We start from the raw sequence: 15606 nt of genomic DNA on the forward strand, positions 1-15606 counted from the left end.
TCATCAGTCTCCCGTCCTCACTGGATCAAAGGGAGGTGTTGCCCCATCGCTCAGGCGAGGCTCGGGTTCAGGAGAGCACACTGCTAGGAAGAGACAAGTACGTCTGCCTCCAGACCTCCATTTCTTGCCACTCTTACTGCCGTGTGCACGAAATGCTCTTTCTGAGCTTACTGATGAACAGATTGCTTATCTGTCATCTCTAGAAAATATGCGGATGGTGCATAAACTTACGAAAAAATGCCGCATGTCACCTGTCATCAGGGAAAGGCAAACTAAAGCCACAGTGAGAGAGCACTACACAGCCGTGAGAGGGGCCGAGACCCAGAACTGACAACACGAGGCGCCGCGGACAGGCGGAGCAGCGGGGACTCCGGTGAAGGCGCCGCACGGCACGGCCCCTTCGGGAGACCGTGTGGCAGTTTCTTACAGAACTGAACATATTCTTAGGATCCAGCAATCATGCTCCTTGGTATTTACCCAAAGGATTAAAAACGTACGTCCCCACAAACACCTGCACGCAGATGAGAAGTTTATAGCAGCTTTAGTCATAAGCTCCAAAGCTGGGAAGTAGGTGAATAGATAAATAAACTGGTCCATCCAGATGCTGGAATATTACTCAGCACTAAAAAGAAAGAAGCTATCTGACTCTGAAAAGACACGGAGGAACCTTAAACGTGTATGTCTAAGTGAAAGAAGCCAGTCTGCAGAGGCTGCGTACTGTATCGTTCCAACGGTAACATTCTGGCAGAACGGCGGAGACAGGAAAACCCAGAGTCCGCAGGGTTGGTGGGGGCCAGGCTGACTAGGCAGAGCACAGTGAGACTCTTCTGTGGGCTATTATGATGGATACGTGTCAACATGTCATTACACAGTAGCCCAAACTGCAGAAGGGGCAACACCTAGAGTGAACCCTAATGTAAACTCTGGACTTGGGGTGTCCTTGTGACAAACATCCCGTGTGGTGAGGAATGGTGGTAATAGGGAGGGCTGTGCATATGTGGGGGCAGGGGGGAGATGGAAACTCTGTACTTTTCTATGAACCTGAAACTACTGTAAAAAAGTGAAGTTCGAATAAAACAATTTGTTCCCACACAGGCACAGACTTCGAGGCCCCCGAGAATGAGTTGGGGCCCCGAGACCCAGCCCGCCCTTCGCTCCTGGCTGGGTCTCTAAGCCCGAGGCCACAGATCCTCCTCTTGGGGGGCGGTGCAGGGCACCAGTCCAGCTCCCGATCCCTGGGCAGTGTCTGGGGGTGAACGTATCCCCAAGGTGGGCAATGTGGGGGGCCGGTTAGCCAGAGCTTGGGCTCGGTCATGCAGGGAGGACAGTCCAGGTGAACACGGGGTCCCGGCCCCCTGGACCTGAAGCCAGCAGTTCTCTGCTGATTCCCCACTTCGGAAAGCCGGGTTGTCCTCTGGTCTCACCCTCCACGTCCACGTCCCACAGGACCAGACCGGGCAGGGGGCATCTTGTCCCTCAGCGGCAGAGGAAGCACGAGGTGAGCCTGACAGCCACACGGCCTGTTACCAGGGGCCCACACAGGAGCACTTCCTCTGTCTGCCCGGCTGCGGTAGCAAACACCCTGCAGGCCCTGCAGGCGGGCAGCGGGGCCCTGGGGACACAGCCCCCCTTCCGGAGGGCCCTGGGGAGAAACCACGCAGAGGAGGTTCTGCCTTGTGAGTCTTTTCATTGTATTTTATTCATTTATTTTTGTTACAGATGTTTCTCTTTTTATTCCTCTTCTTTTTTCATTATGTTTTTAATCCTCACCCGAGAATATTTTTTCCATTTATATTCAGATACAGTGGGAGGGAGAGATTGGGGGGGGCATGGATGTGAGTGAGACACATCGACTGGTTGCCTCCCCCAGGACCCCCACCAGAGCCCAGGGCAAACTGCAACCGAGGTATGTGCCCTTGACTGAAATCAAACCCGTGACTCTTGTTCTGGGGGCCGACGCTCTAACCACTGTGCCAAACCGGCCAGGGCTGCCTTGTGATTCGTTTTTTTTATCTTAACCCGAGGACATTTTTGCATTTATATTCACATAGAGCAGGAGAGAGAGGGAGAGGCACAGAGAGAGAAACATCGAAGTGAGAGAGACACATCGAGTGCTTGCCACCCACATGACCCCAACTGGAGCCGGGGACAAACTGCAACCGAGGTACGTGACCTTAGTGGGAACTGAACCCGGGACTCTCTGGTCCGAAGGCTGAGCCAAACCGGCCGGAGCTGCTTTGTGATTCTTGAGGCAATCCTGTGAAGTGGGAGGGCAAAGGTCATTATTTCCACTTCACAAAAAGATCAAACCGGCTCAGAGAGGCTAAGGGGCCTGCCCCACATCACACAGCAGCAGACATACAGAGCTGGCCACCTCGTAGCCCTCCCCAGAGCCACAAGGCATTGGCTGTCTGAAGACAGGGTATCCCTTCGAGTTTCCACCCACTCCCAACAGCTGACTCCCTTTATCCATTTTTATTCCGTTTGTCCTCCAAGCAGATGATGCCCAGCTCAGTGGCAGCAGGTGGGCCTTCCCCCTCGCTCAGAGGCCTAGCTGGCTGTGGCTTTCCTTCAGCTCCTTCTGGGGTTGAGGGGCATCGAGTGCCTCCCAGCCCTGACTTGCAATGGCAGCCATCTGTTGGCAGCTCTGAGAGGGTGTGGAGGGTGCAGAGGGTTCCAGGCCAGCCCACAGCACCCTGGGATGCTATCTGATGAGACATCATTCCCATGCTTTCGTTTTCTAGACGTGGTTTCCTTTATGTCTGTGAACTGACCTAATAACTGATTTAAAGTCCTTGTCTAGTAAGTCCAATGTCTGGGATAGTTTCTACTGGTTTTGTTTTCCTTGTCTATGGGCCATACTTGTATATTTCTTTGCATCTCATAATTTTTTGTTGAAACGAAACACTTTACACAATGTAATGTGGCTATTCTGGAAGTCAGACTCTTCTCCTTCCCTGGGGTTTGTTGTTTGTTCAGTGACTCTCCTGAATGAATGGTCGGTATTTCACGTTGGGCGCTGGCCCTGGAAGCCCTCCTCCATCTGCTTAGTGGTTGGCCAATGGTCAGAGATTTCCTGGAGCATGTGGAGCCAGCGCGCCCCCCAGTCTTCGCGAGGCTCTGTGGGGTTGCAGGGCACTCCCGGCCCCGCCTCAGCCTTCACCTCCTGCTGGCCCAAGCCTCAGGGCAGCTGGAGCTGAGACTCAGTGAGAACAGCCCTGTCACTGGGTGTGGCCTTCCAGGTCCCCAGGGGCATGTCGGGGCCTCTCAGAGCACCTGTGCACTTGTCATTGCCCAGTTTTTCCTGTTAAGCCTTCTATTTGGCCTTTGTTTGACCTAGCTATTGTCACCTCCTCAGGCAGCCATGAAATTGGAAAATGTTATATTCTTGACAAATGCCCTTGGAGAAAAGATGTTTTATGCTGGGCAAACTCTGAGTCAGGTCAAATAAAGAGTCTTGCCCAGCCGGTGTGGCTCAGTGGTTGAGTCGACCCTGCACCAAGAGGTCTCTGGTTCGATTCCCGGTCAGGGCACATGCCCAGGCTGTGGGCCCAATCCCCAGTGGGGGGCATGCAGGAGGCGGCCCATCGATGTTCTCTCTCATCGATATTTCTCTCTCTCCCCCTCTCCCTTCCTCTCTCTCTAAATATCAGTAAAGAAAACAAACAAAAGAGCCAATATGATCAATTACAAAAAGTAAAAAAATAAGCCCTGGCCGTCAGAGCGTTGGCCTGCGGTCCAGAGAGACCCGGGTTCGGTTCCCGCTAAGGGTATGTGCCTCGGTTGCAGTTTGTCCCCGGCCCTGCTTGGGTCGTGCGGGTGTCGGCCACTCAATGTGTTCCTTTCGTGTCGATGTTTCTCTCTGTCTCTCTCCCTCTCTCTCCCTCCCACTCTATCTGAACAAAAAAATGGAGGAATGTCCTCGGGTGAGGATAAAAAATAATGAATGAATAAATAAGTCTTGCAAAGAGGGGCTGTGGGTGAACCACCAGGCAGGCCGGAGAACAACCATCCTCTAGGGGTGGGTCTCAGAAGCAGCTCCAACCTGCTCTGCCCACTGTGGCTGTCACTGTGACTACTGGCTGTCATCCTGACTGGGTGGGTTTTTGGCTCAAGACACCCTCAGAGCTGGGAGGACGATGGGATGCTACTCCGCAGTAACAGACACATCCAAGCATGGATGAATCACAAAATAAGTGTGCTGATTTGAAGAAGCCAGACAAGAAAGAATAAATACTGTGTGACTCCATTCATATGAAACTCTAGAAAATGCACAGTACCCCTCGTGGCGGAAACCCCTGGGGGAACGTGGATCTTAAACTTAGGTGAAGGGGGTTGCGGTCTGTGCACAGCGTTCCTGCTACACTCTTTGGAAATGCCACGGTGTTACCTACAAAATCCCAGTAGCTCCTGGGAAGGAGTAACCGGCCCAATTCACAATTCCAACAATCCCTCTGCTGCCATGGGCTTCTGTTGTCTTAATATGTAATGCTGACATTAAAAATAAAAGTCATGTTTATAAAAAGAAAAGGAAAAATCCCACCTGGGATCTGGGTGGTGGTGGGGAGGGGCAGGAGGAGTTTAAGAAGGGGCACAAGGGAACTCGGGGGGTGTTGGAGATGCCTGTTATGTTGCTTGTGATGATGGTTTCATGGGTGTATACATGTGTCAAAACTGAAATTGTACACTTTAAATAGGTGCAGTTTATTGTCTATGAATTATACCTCGATTAAGCTTTTTGTTGTTGTTGTTTCTTAACTTTAAAGATTACCTGGATATACTACCTGGAAACATTGTGTCACTTCTCTGTTTCCTCACATCCAGAACTGATGCCATCACGTGTCCCATTAAGTCATAGGCCACCGCCCAGGTCCCGCAGATGTGGCCCCCCTCCGACTGGCAGTCCTGCAGCCCTGACCTCTGCCCCTGCCTCACCTGCCTGAATGTCCGCCCACATGGCTGGCCCCTTCCCCTTACCTGGTTGACCCCTGCTCACCTTTCAGCTTAGCCAGTGCCCCCAGGAGGGTCCTGGCCCTGCGCCTGCCCTCTGTCCAGGCAGCGCCCCCACCCCTGTGCTGGCACCTGCTGTTTGCACAGAGCAGGTGGGCGCGAGAAGTAAGGTGGAGGGCTGGGTTCTGTCCGCTACGCCCCGGGAAGTGTTGAGGAGAAACCTGGCTTAAACACCTGCTGCTTGAAACAAACTCAGTGAAAACCTGGGAACAACCTCAGTGTGCAACAGCTGAGGCGGGAGGCACGCTTTCGGGGGGCGCTTTGCGCTCAGACCTGCAGGAAGGCTTAGGGGCCTCACGGGGGAGGCGGATGCCTGTCTCCCCTCTGTCCACGCCACTGGCGGTGGCCCGGCCTGGGTCTCTCCTCTGGGAACCTCCGCCTCTGACGTAGAGGGAAGCACGGGGAGCGGGAGCCCCGGGGAGGCCTCACCCCCCGGACCGCCAGCCCACCACCCTCTGCCTGCCAGCTAGGAAGCCCGGCCTGAGCCTGGAGAAGCCCAGGTCAGACAAGAGAGAAGGGGCGCACTGGGGACACGGCCTGCCCTCCGAGACCAGAGGCTGCCAGGCCCGCACGAGGGCTGTGCCGTCTTCCCAGGTGGCTGGCAGCCAGGCAGGGCTGGCCTGTGGGGCTGGCCCAGCTGGACGGCGGCCGCCTTGCTCTCGCCGGCCCTGGCTCACGGCCCACCACTGGCCACCGCTGGCGCAACGCTGCGACCTTTCCCCCACTTCCAGCTGGGGCCTCCAGATGATTCCAGGCCCCTGGAGTTTACTAGTCACGTGTGGCTGGCACAGGGCCTTGCGCCCTTCCCTCCTCCCCTCCCTGGGCCTGAAGCCGCACTGTGAGCAGGGGGTGCAGACACAGCACCGGGACTTCAGCTGAGGTCTGCAGGGCTGGACCGGCCTGGAGACGGGACACGGGCCCGCCCTCCGTGCAGCGGGGCCCTGGCCCTGGCCCCAGTCTCCAGCTCCTCGCGGCACCTGTCCTTCCACCAGCAGGCACCTTCGGGGCCCTGAATGTCACTGCTTACGTGGGCACTAGTCCTGAGAGGGCTGCTCAGTGACCCACTTTCTCATGGCTGCCAACACGGCATGCGGGTCCTCGTCATGGGACTCTGGCTGCTTTGAGCTCCCTCAGCTGCCGCCCAGGCCGGCTCCCGGCTAGTGTCCCAGCCCCCCTGAGCTGGCCCATCCGCACGCGCCCACGCCCGCAGAGCCGTCCTCGAGGAGAGCCGCCCCTCCGGCCCCTCCTGCCCCTCCCGCCCCCCTGCAGGGCGGCCTGCGCTGAGCGCTTGAGCGAGGACTGCGCGGCCGGCATTGGCCTCTTGAGAGGTGCTTCTGGCTGCAGCTGGACAAGGGACAGGGGCAGTGAGGCAGGAGCAGGGGACCATGGAGAAGGCTGTGGGAGGAACCCAGCCACAGATGGGGGGGGGAGGGCATACTGAGAAGGAGCCCATGACAGGTGGCTCAGATCCGGGTGTCCTGCTGAGGCAGTCGCTCTGATTTCCAGGAAAAACCCAAACAGCAAACACAGCGTTTCTCTGCATTTGACCCTGTGCCTGGGCCTCTGCTCAGGGAGATAAGACCGTGTCTGCAGTGGTCACACCGAGAGGGTTCACCTGGCTTCCCCAGCAGCTGCTGGGACCGAGGGGAAGGAGCGTCACAGGGTCTGAGGGCCCACAGCCCAGGAGCCCTGGGCCACGCCCCGCAGGGCTGTACCTGAGGCCAAACCTCGAGCCCACAAAGCACTGCCCGGAACCTGAGATCCACACGCATTCAGGGCCAGGCCACCTGAAGTGTGCACGGCACGACACGCGTGTGCACGCCGCTCCGCGCCTCTGGTCAGCGCCTTTGAACAGGCCTGGGGCAGAGAAGGGAGCTGTAGCAGGGACCCGGGTGTGGAACCTGCCTCACTGACTCCCCACAGCCCAGGACGGCCCCCGAGCCGGCCTGCACACCCTCGCCACTGTGCTGTGCTGTCCTCCGAGAGACCGGAGGCGGAGGCCTGACCCTTCCAAGCAAACCATCCAAAGGGAGGTCTGCTGGTTGCTGTGTGTAAATATCCCCACCACGGCTGATTCCACACTCGGACGACGTGACATCCGTGGACATGGCATCCCTCCCTCTGGCTCCTGGCAACCTGCACAGATTGAAGGTCAGCTGCTTAGATAAGGGGAGTGAGCTCCCGGCAGGGGGCGTGTCCGGCTGGACGCATTCTCTCTCACAGGAACTGGTTTCGATGGGGCTCAGCCTGTCTTCAGGCAGGGGGTGGGCAGAAAAGAACTTGGGAGTCACGCCCCATGCCCTGTGCCCCGGTGTCTTCCTTGGAAGTGTGGAAACAGGGCCCTGGGCTTGAGAACTGGACCTGCCCCTCACATTTGGGCAAACCAAGGCACGGGCACAAGGCCACCGTGCAAGGGCTGCTCAGAAGACGGGGCTTCCGAGCTCTGTCCCTTAGCTCAGCCCCTGGGCTTGATCAGAAGTCCTTCTGAGTCTGAGCAGAGAGGATGGGGAGCATGCGTCTCTGTGCAGCCCTGGGGACCAGGGAGCCTGCTCTGCAGCTCCAGAACCCCCGCCCCCGCCCGGCAGCCCGGAGGGTGGGAGCCAGGGCAGAGAGGGTGCTGCCAGGGCAGGGCATGGCGGGGGCCCCGGAAAATGGAGGTCTCCAGGGCTGAGACCCTGGGCCTCGCCTGTCCCCACCAGCCCTTTAGGAGCTCAGCCCCTGCATGTGACGGTCAGTTTCACATGTCGTCTGGCCAGGCTCTCAGCTCCCGGTGCTCCATCACTCACTGACCCGGGGCCGCAGGGAAGGGGTTGTGTCCACGTGGTGCAAGTCTACAGTCAGGGGCTGGAATAATGATCCCCCTCGAGAAGGTGGGCCTCATCCAACCAGTGAGAGGCTTTAACAGCAACGCTGAGGTGTCCCTGAAGAAGAAGAAATTCACCTGTGGTCTGTGGCCTCAGTCCTGCCCAAGAGGGCCAGCCTGCCCCCTGCCCTGTGGGTTTCCCACTTGCGAGTCTGTTCCTTCCAATCCCTCTGTCTGTCTCTCTCCCTGTCTGTGTATACATAATGTTAATCTCACATAGGTACATAAAAAGACTTGGAATTAGTTTCCGCAACACATCTACAGATACGTACCTGGGTATATCCTCACACATCCCACCGGTTCTTCTCCGTGGAACCCTCCCTGCCGGATACACGGGAGCTGCTCAGAACCCTAATGTCATGAGCGCGGACCTCAGTAGTTCAAGGCCCTGGCTGCAGCCCCTCAGTGCGGACAGGGCCCTCTTCGTGCTCTGGGGTGAAGCAGGCCCCGCGGAGCAGCACTCGGACCGTGGCCATGGTTCTGGGTGCTACCTGCGTGCCACAGGCTGTGCTGTGGAAAAGCCTCATTTCCACGAACACTTGGTGCCCTGACTCCTTTCTCCTCCATCCTTGGTGGGCTTGGAAAATGTGCCCTGTCCAGCTCCCCCCAAGGCAATGGTCCCAGAGCCCCCCTTGAATGGGGAGCAAGGCAGCGGAAGGATTGGAGGGCAGGAAGGGGTGCTCTGGAGGGAAGTACGCGCGAGGCTGGCCCCGCACTAGCTTGTTGGGTGTGACCGGGGCTGAGAGAGGGAGCCCAGGGCAGGCCCTCCCAGCTGCAGGAGGCAGAGAAGGCGAGGACCGGCTGAGGGCCGGTTTCTGGAGAGTCCAGCCGCAGGGAGGGGCGGGAGGCGCTGGAGGCAAAGGGCCTCGACAGGCTCCGAGGGGAGAACAGCAAAGCACAAAGACGCCGCTGGCTGAGGAGTGGGGGCTACACGGGCACCGGGCAGTCCTGGCACCCAAGCCCAGTGCCCGATCTGGACTGCAGGGCCTCTGGAACCCAGCGGACATCTGCCGGAAACCAGGCTGGTCAAAGCCCACGTGGGCTGCTTTATCTGCACCCTGCCAGCCCACTGCTACCACACTAACCAAGTCCTCTCGTGGCCCAGAAGGGGAAACTGAGGCTGGAGCAGAGAGGAACCCTTTCTATAACCTCTCTCCCCTCCCCACTGGCTACTGAGGCCACCAGTCTGGGTGTGTCCCTCCGAGGGGAAGCAGTGGCCAGGCCCACCCATGGACTGGGGAGGCCTTTTCCCCAGGGTGGGGAGCTTCCTGCCCTCAGAGGACCCCATGGGACAAGGAGGACCCCTTCCCACCTACTCCCACCCAGAGGAATGTGCTGGGCCTGCGACACTCACCCCCTCCCTTCCTTCTCCACCCAGAGCTTTGTAACGGGAGCCAGGAGCCAGCGCTGAGAACTTGAACGGTCTCCAAGCCGTGATCTGAACGTCTGGGCAGCGCAGAGGGCGTCCGAAGAGGCTCCAAGGCCTGGCTGCAGGGGACGGCGCTTTCCCGCGGCCCGGGGACCACCCAGCTGGCTGTGCGAACTGTGCTTCCCTACACCAGTGTGCGGTGCCGCCCCTGCCGGTAGGACTCCAGCCCCTGCCCTGCCAAGGTCACACCCGTGCTGCCGGTGAAGTCCCACAGTGCGAGGTCCTAGCTGCTTCCTTTTCCCCAGACACAAAATCTCACCACACACACACACACACACACACACACACACACACACACACGCTGACATGAACGCAAGACCGGGCCCAACAGCACCCTGCTCAGATGGGAATCATTTGTTTGCCTCTGAGTGCCCCGTGCTGTGGAACCCCATCCAGGTCTTAGAACAGCTCAGCTGGGAGGGCCTGTCGCTCCCACTTCGGAGCTGACAAGGCTGAGGGTTCGGGGTGCTAGGTGCGCTCCCCGACGGTCTGTAACACTCATGGACCAGGGCTGTCTGTGCGGGCCCGGCCAAGACACCCTGGCTGAACACTGCCAGCTGCAGTGTGCACCGATAGCGGCGCACACATGCGAGACTTAACCCACACAAAGGCAAATCGTGTGTGTGTGTGTGTGTGTGTTCACAGAAAAGTCGGCCTTGGGGGTCCATGGAAGAGGGGAAGACTTGCGTTTTTTTCTCCATATGATGAGAGAGAGAAGAAAGAGAAGGGGGTGGGGGAGGGGAGGGAGAGGGAGAGGAGAAAATGTTCCTTCTTTCTATGTACTTTCCTATAGCCCTCTTTTCTATAATGAGGATGAACTGCTTTTGCAATGGTAATATTAAAATGTATTTAAATTAGTATACAGAATAAATAAATCTTCAATTGGACCAGCCTCAAAAACATTGTTTAAGGCTCTAACCAGGGAACTCAAAGCACCCTGTTGTCCACGACATTGGTACTTGATGTCCCAGGCCTGAGCAAGGCCAGGGACGGTGGGGGGCAGAGCCGGCAGAACTGTCACCCCCAGGCAGCTGTATGGTTTGGGCAGGTTCCTTACGCCCCACCCTGTCCTCGATTTCCCCCTCCGCAACATGGGGTGACAATACCTACAATGCAAAGTCTACATACAAATTAAATGAGGTCATGGGAAAATGCGTATGTCAACAGTGTCTGGTACACTGTTTACGATAAATAGTGGCTAATACGACTAACTGGTTTACTTTATATTAATGTTGTTTATATTATTGTATATTAATAGTGCTCAGGGCGAAGCTGGGGGTCTCCTCCTGGTCCTGCTGTGCTCAGCTCTGAGCTGGGGGCTGGCATCTTTCAAGAGTTAAAATCCATTTCTGTGCCGAGTCAGGGGACTGGCCAGCGTGAGCCCACAGGAAGCGATAGATCCCGGCTCAGGCCCCTGCTGGGCCCACACTGTCTCCTTGGGAGACATGCCTCCACCGGCCACTCTGCCAGTGCCTGGAGCTGCTGCCCGGCTGGCCTTGCTGCCCACTGGGTCACTGGGGAAGCCGGGTTGGCAGCACACCAGTTATAGGCAGTTTGGCCAGGCAGAAGGGCTGGGCGGCCGCGGCACACTTGGAAGGGTGCCCTCCCAGGCCAGCAGGTAGTGTGTGCCGTTGCCCAATACCCCACTGGCCTCCAAAGTCTTTCTTCTGGGGCTGGTCTCAGGACAGAGGCCCCAGGGTGTCCATCCAGGGGGCCTTGTGATGCGGGGGAGTCGGGTGCCGCCTGGAGGCCTGGGTTCCAGGTGTTTCTCGGCTCACGTTCTGAGGGTGACTTGGACAACTTGCTTCTTTTCTGTGGGTCTGTTTCTCTCCACAAAACCAGGGGTAGACTAAACCAGCCATGTTCACAGCATGGCCCCTGGTGTCAACAACCTCTGGGAACTTGCCCGAAATGCAAATGTGCAGGCTCCAGGCGAGACCTGTTGCATCAGAAGCTGCGGGGTGGGCCAGGCAGTGTGTCTGAACATGCCCCCAGGAGCTGCTCAACTTAGAATGGGGGACTGGATGCTCCCATCGGGCTTTTCGGGGGCTGACTGCAATCCCTTGGGCACCCACTGTGTGTGCAAAGGTGGGGTGGTGTGTCGTCAATACTGAAATGTCATCACCTGTGGCAACCATCCCAGACGGCCCTCCCGCCAGCTCTGCCCGCAGGGGTAGCCAGGTCTCTTCTGTGTCCCCGCACCCGCACCCAGTGTGGCCCTCGGTGTCGGTGCACCCCTTGTTTGCCGGTCAGTCTCTCCTGCTAAGTGGCAGGGCCCGAAGGTCAGGGTTGGTCATGTTCCTCCACCCACAGCACTGAGCTCACAGCAGGCTCTTCGCTGCATCACAGGTCGTCCTGCCCAGAGTCCCTGCCGAGTACGGTTCCCTCGGAGAAGCACCCAGGGGCCCACCACACCACAGCCCCATCCTCGGGCCTTCCTTGAGCAACGCTGCAGATTTGGGGCCACGTGGCCCCTCTCCCCTGAGCCCGGGGGCCTGACCTACAGACACCACCTGGTTTTTCCTCCTGGAAGGCCTGAGGACACAAGGCACAGAGAGGCTGTGGCCTGGCCTGGAGACACAGAGGGGGCAGAGAACAGCAGCCACGCGGCAGCCGAAGGCATCGAGCAAAAGTTGGGGGAGGGGGCTGATGAGCAATAGGGGACCAAAGCAGCTCTTTCCCCACCCCCCACCCCAGGGACAGAGAGCTGACCATCAGTCCCAGCCCCGCCGCCCCGGGCGCGCTCCCAGGGACTCCCAGGGGCTCTGAGTGCTCATTTTCCAGAAGACAGTTGGGAGAAAGAAACCCTGGACTTGAGTTGGAGAGAAAGACCCTGGCTCCACCAGCACCAGCCAGTGATGGGGCACAGGCTACTTCACCTCAGTTTCTTCATCTGGAAGATGGGGCCGAAAATCAGGGGCTGACATGGAGTGAAGAGATAACACCTCGCATGATTCTCGGGCCACATTTCGTGTTTAATGGATGTTGAGCTGAATGAACCTCCTTTGTAACTCAAACATATCAGAGAGGCATCGTTATTCCTCTCCTGAGCCAAGTGGCTCCGTGTGCACTCACTCGGCCTCAGTTTCCCTGGCTATAAAGTGAATGGCTTGCTCTGTACAAGGCTCAACTGCCCCTACGAGCCCCTTTGCTCCCTCTTCCCCCACCAGCGCCCCAGGGGAAGGAGACAGGAGCCCTGGGGTCAGGAGTTGGAGGACCGATCACTCAGCAGCCGGGGGGTTGGTGGGTTGGTGATTCATGAACCCAGCCACCAGGCAGTCACTTATCAAGGCATTTGGATCACTGGTCTGGCCCTTGTGCAGCTTCCCGCCCAGGGAGTCAACCCAGGGAAAAGAGAAAGGCAGGAAGGATGGGCTGGCCCCAGACCTGGAAGGCAGCCAGCGCCCCCTCCCGTCGGCGCTCCCTGACGCCCCACCCGGCCTGGCAGGCAGGCGGGCAGGGAGGGCAGCTCCAGCCTCACTTTGTTCCTCTGGGCCCCACAGCTGGGCTCTGACCAAAGGCCGAACACTGAAGAACTGCCAGGGCTGGGCCAGCCCGTCTGCTGAGGGTCTGAGGAAGAAGGCGTCCGCCCTCTGTGGGTCCTCGCCCCTTGGCAGCTGCCAGGCTCAAGGCAGAGTGGAGTTGGCATCAACCTCTGCTCTGACTCGGCCTGAAATCAGCTCCTTCAAGGTCAGTGTGGAAAGACTAGCCCTTGTAGAACCATGGTTATCAGAGACGGAATGGGTCTCCAAGAACATCGGGTCCAGAGAGTCCCAGATTCGGGCATTTCACTGACCACAAACCTTCAGAACAAATCGGGGGGGGGGTCTGCTTTAGGGTTGCCAATGTTTTGTTTTTGTACATTAGGGCACCATGTACCATCTGCTATCAGCTTCTTTTCATAAAAGACCGGACATTCTAAGAAGAAAAAAATTAGGAGGATATAATCTCTGGAGAAATGATAGTCCATAAATTATACTTAAGTATTTGACAAACGTATTCTTTGTCCTTTTCTCATTTAAAGCAAAACCATGAAAAGTAACTTGATCATAGTTCAGGACTGATTCGAATCACAGACCTAACCCCACTCCATTTTGCAGGTCAGAACACTGAGGCTCAACGACGACGAAGATGACCCAGGTGACCCAGCACTTGAATACCAGGAGCAAGGACAAGAATCAGATCTCTACCCAGGGCCATGCCACTGAGTGGGTCCTCAGTGTGTTGTCGTCCTCCCTGGCTGACTCCTTAACATGCTTCTTTCTGAGTCGCCCCCAAACCTTTCTCACCTCACCAGGGCCCCCTCCTCAGCAGATGTCTGTTCTCCCACGTCACCAAGAAAGTGGAACACAGGAGAGCACCCTGGATTAGAAATGCCCACACCGTGTAGCAGAATGTTCACAGTGCTTTATTCTTCACAGCCCAGACTGAAACAGTCCTGATGGCCATCAAAGAGAAGAATGGGCCACCCTGGACGGTTTGGCTCAGTGGTTGGATTGTCAGCCCGCGGATCAGTGAGTCGCAGGTTCGATTCCAGGCAAGGGCACATATCTCTGTTGTGGTTTGTCTCCAGCTCTAGTTGGGTCATGTGGGCCAACCAGTTGATGTGTCTCTCTCACGTCAATGTTTCTCTCTCTCTCTTTCCCTCCCTCCCTCCCCTCTGTCTGATGATAAATGGAAAAATATCCTGGGGTAAGGATTTTAGAAAAGGAGGAGAATGGGGCACTACACCGTGTTCTACAGCAACGAGAATAAATGAATTCCAACTAAATGCAACTAGATCCAAAAGAGAAGGGTTGATATAATTCTCTTTGTACAAGTTTCAACACATTGCAAAGTAGTCTGTGGTGTGAGCCATGATAAGGGTTATCCTGGAAGGACATTGTGGAGGGAGCTTCAGGGTTCTTCTGATATTCTGTCCCTTGATCTGGGGGCTGGTAAAGTGTGCTTGGTGGAAATTTCCTGAGTTGTGCACTTCGGTTGTTGTCCTTTCCTGTATCTATCCTACGCTTCAGTTAAAATTTTCCAAAAAACGAAAAATAAAGTAAGAAATATAAGAGCAGTTGACCAGCAATTCCAATTCTAGGAAGTGATCCTGTAGTTATCCTTGTATGTGGACAAACGACACATGGACAAGATGTCCTGGCAAACTGGAAACAACCTAAGCCCCTGATGATGTCAGCGGGTTAATTATGACCCATCCATGTACCCACATACTGAAATATTATTTAACCATCACAAGGCATGAGGTTGATTTCTGTGTAACAGCCACCAAGCTGTAACATAAAGTCAGCGAGCGAGGTTCAGAAGGACATAGAACACTATCTTGTGTCTCACAGTGACACAGACTCTCTCTGGAAGGACACACGGCAAATGGTGGAGGTCTAGCGGTGACATCTACTTCATATAGGAGTCATCTGTGTCCGTGTCTAGTCACCTGCCCTTGCTCTGACTGCAAGTGTATGGCACCTGGTGCTGACAGGGCCTCGGTGATGCCTCTGAGTGACTGTTTTTAGCTTAGAAACACATCAACATTCCTCTGATTACAGGCAGGACCAGAAGCCAGGGTTTGTCAGCAACCACAACCTGGTGTGTGTGTGTGTGTGTGTGTGTGTGTGTGTGTGTGTGTGTGTAGAAAGGCTTCACGGAGAAGTGGTGTCTGGGTAGACGAGAGGGAGAGCACAGACCAGCACGAGTGAAGACCTTCTGTGCCTTGAACATGGGCTAGATGTGAGCACAATAGGGCCTCATGCCGGAAGAGCCCTGAGCCAGCCTGCTGCCCAAGTTTCCGGGTATTGCTGCTGTCCAGGGAGCAGAAACCGAAACCAAAGCAAGAGCTCAGGCACCAGGCTCCTGGGGAGCTGCTGCCGCCTCTTTTCCTACGGGAAGGAGACACGGCCAGCCTCGCCTTGGCTGTATTGGCAGAACTGGGATTAGGACTGAGGTCTGACTCCAAAGCCCTGTGCTCTGCTGAGTGGCCCTTCCGTCTGGGAGTCAGGAAAGGCTTCCCCGAAGAGTCGCACTGCAGTCTTACAGCGTCAACGTGGAGAAGGGTTGGGGGTTCCACATGGAAGGAACACCATGTGCAAAGGATTCTGTATTTGGAGAACTGGTTGGAAATGACGCAGGAATTGCTGCCTGGGGTCTCGTTCTGCAGTCACAAATTCCTGCCCAAGCAAGGTTCAGTCCCCACTCCCAGAGCTGTTTGGCTTGAATGTGGGTTTGACACCATCTCTACTTCCGGAAGATCATTCTGGCAGTGAGTTGAGGAGACCTGTTAGGGGACAATGGCAATGATGCAGGT

Source organism: Molossus molossus, unplaced genomic scaffold (assembly GCF_014108415.1).
Source record: "Molossus molossus isolate mMolMol1 unplaced genomic scaffold, mMolMol1.p scaffold_m16_p_15, whole genome shotgun sequence".
NCBI classification, from domain to species: domain Eukaryota; kingdom Metazoa; phylum Chordata; class Mammalia; order Chiroptera; family Molossidae; genus Molossus; species Molossus molossus.